Here is a 14452-nt window from a genome sequence, read left to right as displayed (position 1 = left end):
GTTCTTGAAGGTGCTAAAATGTCCATTTCTAATGACATACATATGTATTTGCAGGGATTTCCCGGGATCAGTGTAAACGGGGCTGTCCCGGGTCGATCCCAGGTCTAAGTGCAGTGTGAAAGGGATCATTCCCGGGTTGTGTCCCGTGATGCGTCCAGGAACACATTCCCGAGTGTGAGCCGGTTTTGTCAGTCTGAAAGGGGTATAAGTAAGCTATAAAATGTATTACATGTTTTTAGAGGTGGGAGGCATCTCTATACCTCCCAAACCAGTGGTGGCTGCAGCTCTCACCACTTCATGCAGGGGGGAGTGGGTTTTTAGATGTATGTAACATATGTGCTGGCTGCAGGTCTCCGGGAATCGGCAGCGCTGCGTGCCGTTTTCCAGCTGCCGCTGAACCCGGGATGGTGCATTCAGCATAACACTTCCTGATAAGCCCGCCCCCAGGCTCCCATTGGCTAGTTTACACAAGAGTCTGGGGGTGGGCTTTAAAGGAGATTACAGCCAAATGCAACATCCTGCGTTCAGCGGCGGCTGGAAGACAAGCAGCGCTGGCGATCCCCAGACATATGCAGCCAGCACATACAGTATGTTACATACATCCCTGCATGTGTGTTCATATGTGCTATGCCGCTCCCCCTGCATGTTGTGGTGTGAGCTGCAGCCCAGGAGCTGCAGCCGCCACTGTCCTTCACCCTTTCACATATCACTACAAGTAATGTATTTTTATGTACCAAATAAAAGTAATATTTCAATGTACTACAATTTGTAATGCGTGCCCCCAAATAGGAGTACCTTTCTTTTGTCTCTCCCTGTCTATAGGAAGGGACTCTAGGCTTGGTATATTTGCACCTTTTGAACCTGTGGACTTTAGACACAATTGACCTTTTGACCCTGTTGACCTAATGTATATAGGGGGTCATTCTGACCTGATTGCACGCTGCCGTTCATTGCAGCGATCAGGTCAGAAGTGCGCATACGCCAGCTCCTGATTGACAGGCTGTCGTTGCCTAGCGATTGCCTCTGCCTGATTGACAGGCAGAGGTGGTCGGTGGTCGGGAGGGGGCGGCACAACGGCGTATGGCTGCCGTTTTGTGGGTGCGGTCCGGCCAACGGGGGGCGGGCCGCAGCAGCTGTGTGACGTCACACACAGTCAGTGCGACCCGGGCGCAACGAGTAGCTCCCGGCCAGCACCAAAATCTGCGCTGGCTGGGAGCTACTCCTGAAGTGCAAAAGCATCGCCGCTGTGCGATGCTTTTGTACTTCTGCAGGGGGGGAGGGCCAGATATGCTGGGCGGACTAGCCCTGTGCTGGGCGTTCCCCCGCATATCAGTGTGCCTGATCGTAGCCCTGAAATTGCAGGGCTTCGATCAGGTCTGAATTAGGTCCATAGACCATATGATGTTGACCTATTGTCTAGCTAGACAGTGTAGATCTATTAACCACCATCCAAAAAATACTACTTCTGATGTAGCTAAAAATGTCTAAATTCATTGAAAAATTTTGCAAGCTTATGAACCCAACTGCCAAAAAATATGGATCTGTACCACCATGCTAAAAAGAGAACATCTGTAACTGGGTGCTCACCACTCTCTATAGCAGTGTTTTTCAACCAACTAGTGTACCCTGAGCAGTCTCCAGGTGTGCTGCCATAGAAACACAGCCAGGCCCGTCAGTGTTTTGCCGCTACTGAGGCCCTGGAATGATCAGTACTGGCAGGTTTAGTGGTTGCAGAGCCAGTTCTAATTTGGGGCCCGGGAAGTGTTGGGCTCTTCTGGTTTTCTCAGATGTGGCTCAGACGTTACCTGTCACAACTGAGGGCCTGAGCTGACGGGAGGCAGCCTCAGTTGTAGGGGCTGAGATGTAACGGAACCTGGGAGGTTGTATCAGACCCCTAGACATGTAAGTAACATGTAGAATAACTGTCCGAAGGCGTGACCACGACAACCAGGATAAAAGTCAATGATGTTTATTATGACATACTCCGTAACACAGCAGCAAATAAGAAAACATAAAACTCAGCAGGGAAATAATACAGTTCCTGGGTACTACAGGGTGGCAAGGGCCACAGGGCTCTGGTAGTATGAGATAGTTCTTATAATCTTCTAGTTGGAAAGTCCTTACCAGGCCCGACTGTAGCAATGGAGATAGCCCAGGATCGTACCAGCTGGTGTTCCAGGAAGAGCTGGGCTGCTGTGGATAAAACGGCTGCTGTGGATACTGGCTGGAACCAGACTGATGTTGGCACGGAGTGGATACTGGCTGGAACCAGTTAAATAATAAATGTAGCTTGAGAGCGATGAAATATGAAATGATATATGGAGCTTGAGAGCGGTGAAATAATAATACCGGTGATAAATGGTAATCTGTAGAAAAGGGTACCGGCACTTTAAGAAGAGCTGATCTCTGCTGGAAGCTGATTGCTGTAAGCAGGTGGATCTATGGCTGGAAGCAGATGAATCCAAGAGGATAGGAGAGTCAGGCTACACCGCAGGTGGAATGCTGGTGCGGGTCTCTTTAGTGGAGGTTTGGAGATAGGAACTGGAACCTGGAAAACAACCACAGGAGAGAGACAAACTGGAACTAGGTTTGACAACCAAAGCACTGATGCCTTCCTTGCTCAGGCACAGATTACTTATACCTGCAGCAAGGAAGGGATTGGCTAGGCAATTATGCAGATTAACATTGCAAACAGCAGATTGGTGGAAATGAACAGATGACAGAATCCAAGATGGCTGCGCCCATGCAGACACTTGGAGGGAAGTTTGGTTTGTAATCCATGTGGGAATTAAAACAGTAATGGCGGCGCCGGCCACAGGAGACAGGAGACGCCAGACTGATAAGTGCACATTTAACCACGCGGGCACAGCGGAGGCCGCGGGAGACGCCATTCCGGATGTAACAGGCGTTGCGGTGACCGCGTCTCAGAGTGACAGGAGAGGAGGCAGGAATGTGGACATCAGTATAACAGATGGGATCCGGTCCTGGAACGCTGAGCCAGCCTTAGGAGGCATCTGAAGGGTAAGTAATGGCGTCCAGATACCCGGATCGTGACATTACCTATGGAGAAGCTGCAACATGAAATCCTAGGACACGCAACTGCACCATGCATCACCTATATCTGAGTGTGCCTTGGCAATACTTAGATCTGGTTCAGTGTGCCGCGAGTTGTAAAAGGTTGAAAATCTCTGCTCTATAATGTTTGGTGTCATTATTTAGATAATGAGAAATAGATTGAACATACATTTTTACAAGTTATCACTACACAAGGGAAGTTCAAGGATTTTCTAGGTTTGAGATAGAAACTACAGTAGATTGATCAACCCAGCAACCATAAAGTATGGTTAGACATCAGCCATTCACTGTAGAGTTGGGGATGACATTAATACAGATGTAGTGTTGGTTTTTAAAGGGTTTGCAACTTTGTTCAACTGTGTCTGACTTAGCGGATCAATTGAGTTTGAGAGGCTGCATCTACTCTTTGGTTGGGATGTAGTCAGGATCCTGCTGGTCAGGATCCCAACAGTCACAATTCCAACAGCGGAATCCCAATGATCACAGTGTTGATAGATCGTGAAGGTGAGTATTAGGGTTAATTTTAGGATTAGGCATTAGGGGGATGGTTAGGTTTAGTCTACGGGAAGAGATGGTTAGGGTTAGGCGTTATGTGGCGATGGTTAAGGCTAGGCTACTGGAGGGTAAAGTTAGGTTTATGGCTAGCAATAAGGTTAGAATACTCACCAGGATACATTGGGATTCTGACCGTCCGGTTACTGACCTCCGGCATTTTTTATATCTAAAACCCCTGCTAATCAGAATAATTATCAGTCTAACATTGAGGTGCTTAGCATAATTTTTGGCCAAATAATATGGGCCCACCATCCAACGACCTGATATTATTATTATTACATTTTATTTATAAGATGCCACAAGCGTTTCGCAGCGCCGTACAAAGGGCATACAATAGAACAGTACAGGGAGACAAAACGTAATTTCTCTGACGTCCTAGTGGATGCTGGGTACTCCGTAAGGACCATGGGGAATAGACGGGCTCCGCAGGAGACTGGGCACTCTTAAAAGAAAGATTAGGTACTACATCTGGTGTGCACTGGCCCCTCCCTCTATGCCCCTCCTCCAGACCTCAGTTAGTATCTGTGCCCGGCCAGAGCTGGATGCACCTAGTGGGCTCTCCTGAGCTTACTAGAAAAGAAAGTATTTGTTAGGTTTTTTTATTTTCAGTGAGATCTGCTGGCAACAGACTAACTGCTACGAGGGACTGAGGGGAGAGAAGCACACCTACCTGCTTGCAGCTAGCTTGTGCTTCTAAGGCTACTGGACACCATTAGCTCCAGAGGGATCGAACACAGGGCCCGACCTCGATCGTCCGTTCCCGGAGCCGTGCCGCCGTCCCCCTTGCAGAGCCAGAAGACGGAAGAACCTGGAGAAAATCGGCGGCTGAAGACTCCGGTCTTCAATAAGGTAGCGCACAGCACTGCAGCTGTGCGCCATTGCTCCCACAGCACACCACGTGCTCCGGTCACTGGTGGGTGCAGGGCGCTGGGGGGCGCCCTGGGCTGCAATTAGTTTACCTTTTGGCAAAATGCACATAATACAGTTATAAACTGTATATGTGCCTAATCCCCCGCCATAATTATTATTAAAAAAGCGGGAGAAGCCCGCCGCTGAAGGGGCGGGGCTATCTTCCTCAGCACAGCCAGCGCCATTTTCTCTTCACAGCTCCGCTGGAAGGACGCTCCCCAGGCTCTCCCCTGCAGTATACACTACGAGAAGGGTAAAAAAGAGAGGGGGGGGGCACATAAATTTAGGCGCAAAGGTGATATAAGCAGCTATTGGGGGAAAATTCACTTTCTGTTAGTGTAAATCCCTCTGTTATATAGCGCTCTGGTGTGTGCTGGCATACTCCCTCTCTGTCTCCCCAAAGGACTTTGTGGGGTCCTGTCCTCAGTCAGAGCATTCCCTGTGTGTGTGCGCGGTGTCGGTACGGCTGTGTCGACATGTTTGAGGAGGACGCTTACGTGGAGGCGGAGCAGGTGCCGATAAGTGTGATGTCGCCCCCTGCGGGGCCGACACCAGAGTGGATGGATATGTGGAAGGTATTAACCGACAGTGTCAACTCCTTGCATAAAAGGTTCGATGACGCAGCTTTGGGACAGCCGGCATCTCAGCCCGCGCCTGCCCAGGCATCTCAGAGGCCATCAGGGGCTCAAAAACGCCCGCTACCTCAGATGGCAGACACAGATGTCGACACGGAGTCTGACTCCAGTGTAGACGAGGATGAGACAAATGTACAGTCCACAAGGGCCATCCGATGCATGATTACGGCTATGAAAAATGTGTTGCACATTTCTGACATTGACCCGGTTACCACAAAAAAGGGTATTATGTTTGGGGAGAAAAAGCAGCCAGTGACTTTTCCCCCATCTGATGAGTTAAATGAATTGTGTGAAGAAGCGTGGTGTTCCCCAGATAAGAAATTAGTGATTTCTAAGAGGTTACTGATGGCGTACCCTTTCCCGCCAACGGACAGGCTACGTTGGGAAACATCCCCTAGGGTGGACAAGGCGCTCACACGCTTATCAAAAAAGGTGGCACTGCCGTCTCAGGATACGGCCGCCTTAAAGGAGCCTGCAGATAGAAAGCAGGAGGCTATCCTGAAGTCTGTATATACACACTCAGGTACTATACTGAGACCTGCAATTGCTTCGGCATCGATGTGTAGTGCTGCAGCTGCTTGGTCTGATTCCCTGTCAGATAACATTGATTCCCTTGACAGGGATACTATTTTGCTAACCATAGAGCATATTAAAGACGTCGTCTTATATATGAGGGATGCACAGAGGGACATTTGCCGGCTGGCATCTAGAATTAATGCAATGTCCATTTCTGCCAGGAGAGTATTATGGACTCGGCAGTGGACAGGTGATGCTGATTCTAAAAGGCACATGGAGGTTTTGCCTTATAAGGGTGAGGAACTGTTTGGGGACGGTCTCTCGGACCTCGTATCCACAGCAACAGCTGGGAAGTCGACTTTTTTACCTCAGGTTCCCTCACAGCCTAAGAAAGCACCGTATTATCAAGTACAGTCCTTTCGGCCTCAGAAAGGCAACCTGGGCAGAGGCGTGTCCTTTCTGCCCAGAGGCAGGGGTAGAGGGAAAAAGCTGCACCAGACAGCCAGTTCCCAGGAACAAAAATCCTCCCCTGCTTCCTCTAAGTCCGCCGCATGACGCTGGGGCTCCACAGGTGGAGCCAGGTGCGGTGGGGGCGCGTCTCCGGAACTTCAGCGACCAGTGGGTTCGCTCACAGGTGGATCTCTGGGTTCTACAAGTGGTATCTCAGGGATGCAAGCTGGAGTTCGAGGCGTCTCCCCCTTGCCGTTACCTCAAATCAGCCTTGCCAGCTGCTCCCAAGGAAAGGGAGGTAGTACTGGCGGCAATTCACAAGCTGTACCTTCAGCAGGTGATAATCAAAGTTCCCCTCCTTCAACAGGGACGGGGTTACTATTCCACAATGTTTGTGGTACCGAAACCAGACGGTTCGGTGAGACCCATTCTAAATTTGAAATCCTTGAACACTTATATAAGGAAGTTCAAGTTCAAAATGGAATCGCTCAGGGCGGTCATTGCAAGCCTGGAAGAGGGGGATTTTATGGTGTCACTGGACATCAAGGATGCTTACCTACATGTCCCCATTTACCCCTCTCACCAGGAGTGCCTCAGGTTTGTGGTACAGGACTGTCATTACCAATTCCAGACGTTGCCGTTTGGTCTGTCCACGGCACCGAGGGTATTTACCAAGGTAATGGCCGAAATGATGATACTCCTTCGAAAGAAGGGAGTTATAATTATTCCATACTTGGACGATCTCCTTATAAAGGCGAGGTCCAAGGAGCAGTTGTTAGTCGGAGTAGCACTATCTCGGTAAATGCTACAACAGCACGGCTGGATTCTGAATATCCCAAAGTCGCAGCTGATTCCTACGACGCGTCTGCTGTTCTTGGGCATGATTCTGGACACAGAACAGAAGAGGGTGTTTCTCCCGGAGGAGAAGGCCCAGGAATTGTCATCTCTGGTCAGGGACCGCCTGAAACCAAAACAGGTGTCGGTGCATCACTGCACGCGAGTCCTGGGAAAGATGGTAGCTTCTTACGAAGCAATTCCCTTCGGCAGGTTCCATGCAAGGATCTTTCAGTGGGATCTGTTAGACAAGTGGTCCGGATCGCATCTTCAGATGCATCGGCTGATCACCCTGTCCCCCAGGGCCAGGGTGTCTCTGCTGTGGTGGCTGCAGAGTGCTCATCTTCTCGAGGGCCGCAGATTCGGCATTCAGGACTGGGTCCTGGTGACCACGAATGCAAGCCTCCGAGGTTGGGGGGCAGTCACTCAGGGAAGAAACTTCCAAGGACAGTGGTCGAGTCAGGAGACTTCCCTACACATAAATATTCTGGAACTAAGGGCCATTTACAATGCCCTGAGTCAAGCAGTAACCCTGCTTCAAAACCAGCCGGTGCTGATTCAGTCAGACAACATCACGGCGGTCGCCCATGTAAACCGACAGGGCGGCACAAGAAGCAGGGTGGCGATGGCAGAAGCCACAAGGATTCTTCGATGGGCGGAGAATCACGTGCTAGCACTGTCAGCAGTGTTCATTCCGGGAGTGGACAACTGGGAAGCAGACTTCCTCAGCAGGCACGACCTCCACCTGGGAAAGTGGGGACTTCATCCAGAAGTCTTCAAGCTGATTGTAAATCGTTGGGAAAGGCCACAGGTGGACATGATGGCGTCCCGCCTCAACAAAAAGCTAAAAAGATATTGAGCCAGGTCAAGGGACCCTCAGGCGATAGCTGTGGACGCTCTAGTGACACCGTGGGTGTACCAGTCGGTTTATGTGTTCCCTCCACTTCCTCTCATACCAAAGGTTCTGAGGATAATAAGAAAGAGAGGAGTAAGAACTATACTCATCGTTCCGGATTGGCCAAGAAGAACTTGGTACCCGGAACTACAAGAAATGATCTCAGAGGACCCTTGGCCTCTGCCGCTCCGACTGGACCTGCTACAGCAGGGGCCCTGTCTGTTCCAAGACTTACCGTGGCTGCGTTTGACAGCATGGCGGTTGAACGCCGGATCCTAATGGAAAAGGGCATTCCAGATGAAGTCATTCCTACGCTGATTAAAGCTAGGAAGGATGTGACAGCAAAACATTATCACCGCATATGGCGAAAATATGTTGCTTGGTGTGAGGCCAGGAAGGCCCCAACAGAGGAATTTCAGCTGGGTCAATTTCTGCACGTCCTACAGTCAGGAGTGACTATGGGCCTAAAATTGGGATCCATTAAAGTCCAGATTTCGGCCCTGTCTATTTTCTTTCAAAAAGAACTGGCTTCACTGCCTGAAGTTCAGACGTTTGTTAAGGGAGTGCTGCATATTCAGCCCCCTTTTGTGCCTCCAGTGGCACCTTGGGATCTTAACGTTGTGTTGGATTTCCTGAAATCCCACTGGTTTGAGCCACTTAAGACCGTGGAGCTAAAGTATCTCACGTGGAAGGTGGTCATGTTATTGGCCTTAGCTTCGGCTAGGCGTGTGTCAGAATTGGCGGCTTTGTCCTGTAAAAGCCCATATCTGATTTTCCATATGGACAGGGCAGAATTGAGGACTCGTACCCAATTTCTCCCTAAGGTGGTATCAGCGTTTCATTTGAACCAACCTATTGTGGTGCCTGCGGCTACTCGGGACTTGGAGGATTCCAAGTTGCTGGACGTAGTCCGGGCCCTGAAAATCTATGTTTCCAGGACGGCTAGAGTCAGGAAAACCGACTCGCTGTTTATCCTGCATGCACCTAACAAGCTGGGTGCTCCTGCTTCTAAGCAGACTATTGCTCGCTGGATCTGTAGCACGATTCAGCAGGCTCATTCTGCGGCTGGACTGCCGCATCCTAAATCTGTAAAAGCCCATTCCACGAGGAAGGTGGGCTCTTTTTGGGCGGCTGCCCGAGGGGTCTCGGCTTTACAACTTTGCCGAGCTGCTACTTGGTCGGGATCAAACACTTTTGCAAAATTCTACAAGTTTGATACCCTGGCTGAGGAGGACCTTGAGTTTGCTCATTCGGTACTGCAGAGTCATCCGCACTCTCCCGCCCGTTTGGGAGCTTTGGTATAATCCCCATGGTCCTTACGGAGTACCCAGCATCCACTAGGACGTCAGAGAAAATAAGAATTTACTCACCGGTAATTCTATTTCTCGTAGTCCGTAGTGGATGCTGGGAGCCCGTCCCAAGTGCGGACTTTCTGCAATACATGTATATAGTTATTGCTTAACTATAGGGTTTTGTTATGAGCCATCTGTTAAATGAGGCTCAGTTGTTGTTCATACTGTTAACTGGGTATAGTTATCACAAGTTGTACAGTGTGATTGGTGTGGCTGGTATGAGTCTTACCCTGGATTCCAAATCCTTTCCTAGTAATGTGAGCTCTTCCGGGCACAGTTTCCCTAACTGAGGTCTGGAGGAGGGGCATAGAGGGAGGAGCCAGTGCACACCAGATGTAGTACCTAATCTTTCTTTTAAGAGTGCCCAGTCTCCTGCGGAGCCCGTCTATTCCCCATGGTCCTTACGGAGTACCCAGCATCCACTACGGACTACGAGAAATAGAATTACCGGTGAGTAAATTCTTATTATTACAGTAAAAAAAAATATATATATATGTACAGGTAACAAAAAGCACCACAATTCTCAATACATAATACAGCTTATATATAAGTAGCGAGGGAGTAATAAGCGTACTATTAGGGGCTGACGGCCATAGATAGAGATGAGCCTTTACCAACAGGAGAAAATGCGGGTAAAGATGGTCGCTGAGTATGAGAGAGCTGTGAGTGAAATGTGTCGCAAAGAGGGTTTTGACAACAAGAGGGAAGAGGGCCCTGCTCTGAAGAGCTAAGAATATAGTGGGAAGGGGTGACAGACAGATGACATGAGGTGCAAGTAAGCAGGAGGTAGCCTGATAGCAGGATGTAAGCAATGCAGAGATGGTCAAGGCATGAGGAGGAGCAGCCTTGGGACTAGGTTATGCATCAGAAGGGTACGCTTTGATGAATAGGTGGGTTTTCAGTGCCGTTTGTAGCTTTGCAAGGTTGGGGAGAATCTAATGGAGTGGGGGAGCGCGTTCCACAGAAGAGGTGCAGCACGGGCAAAATCTTGAACTCGAGCATGGGAAGCAATGACCATGGTAGAGGAGAGGCGACAGTCATTGGCCGACTGTAGGGGGCGGTTAGGAGCATGAAGGGAGAGGAGGTTGAAGATGTAGGGAGTAGTGGAATTAGAGATGGCCTTGTATATGAGGGTGAGTTTGAAGAGGATTCTGTAGGGGAATGGGAGCCAGTGCAGATTTAGTCAAAGGGGAGTGGCAGAAATAGAGTGGTGGGAGAGGAAAATAAGTCTAGCTGTGGAGCTGAGGACAGATTGGAGGGGAGCGAGATGGGAGCAAGCGAGGCCAGTGGGGAGAACGTTGCAGTAGTTGAGCCATGAGATGACCAGTGAGTGGATGATAAGTTTAGTTGCACTCTGGGAGAGATATGGCCTGATACGAGCAATGTTGCACAGCTGGAACCGACAGGATTGCACCAGAGCTTGAATGTGGGGTGCAAAGGAGAGGGAGGAGTCAAGAGTGATGTCCCGCGGAGTTGGAGAATGAGGGAGATGATGGTGTTGTCAACAGTGATAGAGATATTGGTAGGGGGTGTTACTCTGGTTGGGGGAAAGATAATGAGTTCAGTTTTGTCCGTGTTGAGCTTCAGAGAGCTCTCAGACATCCAGGAGGATATGGCGGAGAGGCAGCTGAAAACCTGAGAGAGGACAGAGGGGGACAGATCAATAGAGGAGAGGTAGAGTTGTGTGTCATCAGCATAGAGGTGGTATTGAAGGCCAAAGGTGTTAATGAGCGCACCCAGGGAAGAGGTGTACAGGGAGAACAGAAGGGGGCCTGGGACAGAACCCTGAGTGACACCAACAGGAAGGATGGAAGGGTGTGAGGTGGTGCCGGAAGCAGACACAGAGAAGGAGCGATTAAAACAAGAAACGGCTGCGCAGTGTACCAGGGAAAGACTGAGAGCCGACGTATAAAAGAATTAATTTATTAACCTTTACACACTAAAATAAAAATAGACAAATACAATAATAATTGCACTGAATTGTGTTAATAATAAGCACACCTTGATTAATGCATTTATAACAGGTATCGCAATTAATGGAGCAACTAATGTTGAACAGCTGGATAAATGTCCGCAATCACTAGAAGAAAGTTCCACTTATAATTTCACTTGTAAGCAGTGAATGGCAGAGCGGTCCCAAATATAACACAGGTTTCAACTTTCCCGTCACAATGCTGGATAAGAAGAATAATAGTAGATACCTCTCCTATGGGCTGGTCCAAAACCGAGCGTCCCCGGTTTTTAGTCCTGCATTGCCCACTGATGCTGTGCAGCGAGGAGGTGAGGGGAGCCGCCGGGTTGGTAAGGGGAGCCGCCGGGCTGGTGTGATAAGTAATAGCTGCGTGCTGGTGGATGCGGCTTGCAGAGGTGAGAAGAGCGGTACACGGACACGTTCGTTCACTGTGGTTAGCTTCTAATGCAGATACCTGTATCAAGGTGTGTAAGGGAGGCGGGATCCTAACGCGTTTCGTTACGTATCACGTGACTTTATCAAAGGTGTATCAGAGAAGGAGCGGTTAGTGAGCTAAGAGGTAAACCAGTCAAGGACAGTGCTAGAGAGGCCAATGTTTTGGAGTGTGCGGAGGAGGAGAGGATGATCCACAGTGTTGAAGACAGCAGAAAGGACCAGAAGGATAAGGATAACATCATCTGGTGGGTCCCTAATACTAAGGTTCAAGTCCAGGGCACCACCCCCTACCCCCCCAAGTCAGCATAGACCAACCGCCCTAAGGAGGGGTTAAAGTGTTAGTAAGTGTAAATAAGTAAGAAGCATAAGTTATGTGTTAAGAGTGTTACATAGGTGAGAGCTAATCATTACAATGTTAAGAGGTGTTACATTGGTAGAAAAATAATTAGGTGCTAAAACACTGGTATATTAAGTATTACAATGAATGTATTAAAGGGCTTTTGGATCAGTTATCATGAAAAACTTCTCCAAACCCTTAATTCAATTTTTTTTTAGTAACCAGATTGCATTTGCCATACTTATAATGCTAAATGCGATTTAGCAAAATTTACTAAAAAAAAAACAACCTGCAATGAGAATTGTGATAAAATGCGCCATCTTCAAATAGCATAATTACAGGGCTCACTGAAAATTCTGTACCACTGCACAGCTTTCAGAAAGCTGTGCAGGGTCCTGGCCAGTGTGAAGTCCAAAGGAAAAAAGGGGTGGGGGTGGGGGGTGCAAGGACGACAACTGCATACCCTAATTCCAAACATAATGAGAGATGCTATCACGCTAAGACTTGTAGTTGCAGACGCACACTTTATAGCAGGTGCTAAACTGGCACATTAAGTATAAAGTGTTACATTAAGTATTATTATTATTATTATCCTTTATTTATATGGCGCCACAAGGGTTCCGCAGCGCCCAATTACAGAGTACATAAACAAATAATCAAACAGGAAAACAGCAACTTACAGTTGATGACAGTATAGGACAAATACAGGGTAAATAAACATAGTTACATCAGCAGATGACACTGGAATAAGTACCAGGTGGCAGAAGACTGATGGATTTGGTACAGTTGAAGATTATTAAAGTAAGAAAGTATAAGCACATGAGGGAAGAGGGCCCTGCTCGTGAGAGCTTACATTCTAAAGGGGAGGGGTAGACAGACAGGGGTGACACAGATGGGGTACATAGAGAGCGTGGAACAGAGGGTTAGGATGATATTTGGCTGGGTTTGGTGAAGAAGTGGGTCTTGAGAGCCCGTTTGAAGTTTTGTAGAGAGGTGGAGAGTCTGAGGGGGAGAGGTAGGGAATTCCAGAGAAGTGGTGCAGCACGCGAAAAATCTTGGAGGTAGGAGTGGGAGGAGGTAATCCGTAGGTAGGAGAGTCGTCGTGCATTAGCAGAGCTAAGGACGGGTGGGAGTGTAAAGGGAGATAAGATCAGAGATGTAGATGGGAGAGGAGTGGGTGAGGGCTTTGTAAGTGAGTGTGAGAAGCTTGAAATGGATTCTGAAAGGGAAGGGGAGCCAGTGAAGGTCTAGTAAGAGAGGAAGGGTAGACGTATTGCGTTTGCTGAGGAAAATGAGCCGGGCAGCAGCATTGAGGATAGATTGGAGTGGAGAGAGGTGTTTGTCAGGAATGCCAGTCAGGAGGAGATTACAGTAGTCCAGTCTGGAGATGACCAGTGAGTGGATAAGAGTCTTAATAGCATCCTGGGTCAGAAAGGGTCTGATCCTGGAAATATTTTTTAGATGAAAACGGCAGGTTTGTGAGAGGTGCTGAATGTGTGGTTTGAAGGAGAGGGAGGAGTCAAGGATTACTCCAAGACATGCACTTGGGGGCTAGAGGAGGTAGTAGTGCCATCAATAGATAATGAGATTGTAGGAGGTGAGGTTATGCGGGAGGGAGGAAAGATGATCAGCTCGGTCTTAGACATGTTAAGTTTAAGAAAGCACTGGGACATCCAGGAAGAGGTAGCAGAGAGACAGTTGGAGATACGAGTGAGGAGAGCAGGGGAGAGGTCTGGAGAGGAAAGATAGATTTGGGTGTCATCAGCCAGAGCCGGCCTTAGGCATAGGCAAACTAGGCAAATGCCTAGGGCATTTGGCATGCTTAGGGGCACCAGCAGCTCTTGCTGATTAAAATGATATGCGGCATGCCTATATTCTGTGTGTGACTGCGGCTGTATCTGCATACGAAATGCTATGTTGCGTGTATTCCTGGAAATCACTGTAATGTAGCATTTCGTATGCAGATACAGCTGCAGTCGCATAGGCATGCTGCATATCATTTTAATCAGCAGAAGCTGCTTGTGCATCCTATCCATATAGTAATACAAATAATATGCATTTTTATAAACAAAAGGTGCCCGACGTTAGCAGAGCTGACAGCTGACTCATGCCAGGCTTCTCCTGCAGAACTAGTGGCGGTGCTAGGGGGCACCAGCCAAAATCTTGCCTAGGGCATCATATTGGTTAGGGCCAGCTCTGTCGTCAGCATAGAGATGATATTGGAAACCAAAGTCATATCCTTAATCAGCCAGGCCACATCTAACCAGGGGACCCAGCACACCATGCTCGTCCCTAAAACTTACAAGTTGTATAAATGTATTTAGGACTAACCATCATAGTGCCTTTCCAGTCTGTAAATGCCAGAGATCCATGCTAATTAAAAAAGGTGGGAGTGGTGCTAAGCCCCTTCAATTTTGCTCTACACTAGATTGCAGAGTTTACTAAATGATTCTGATTATCAGTGCTTAGTACTATAGAGTGACATAT

The sequence above is a fragment of the Pseudophryne corroboree genome, chromosome 3 (assembly GCF_028390025.1).
Source record: "Pseudophryne corroboree isolate aPseCor3 chromosome 3, aPseCor3.hap2, whole genome shotgun sequence".
Lineage (NCBI taxonomy): Eukaryota > Metazoa > Chordata > Amphibia > Anura > Myobatrachidae > Pseudophryne > Pseudophryne corroboree.
The sequence above is the reverse complement of the archived record's forward strand: the minus strand, read 5'-3'. Positions refer to the sequence as shown.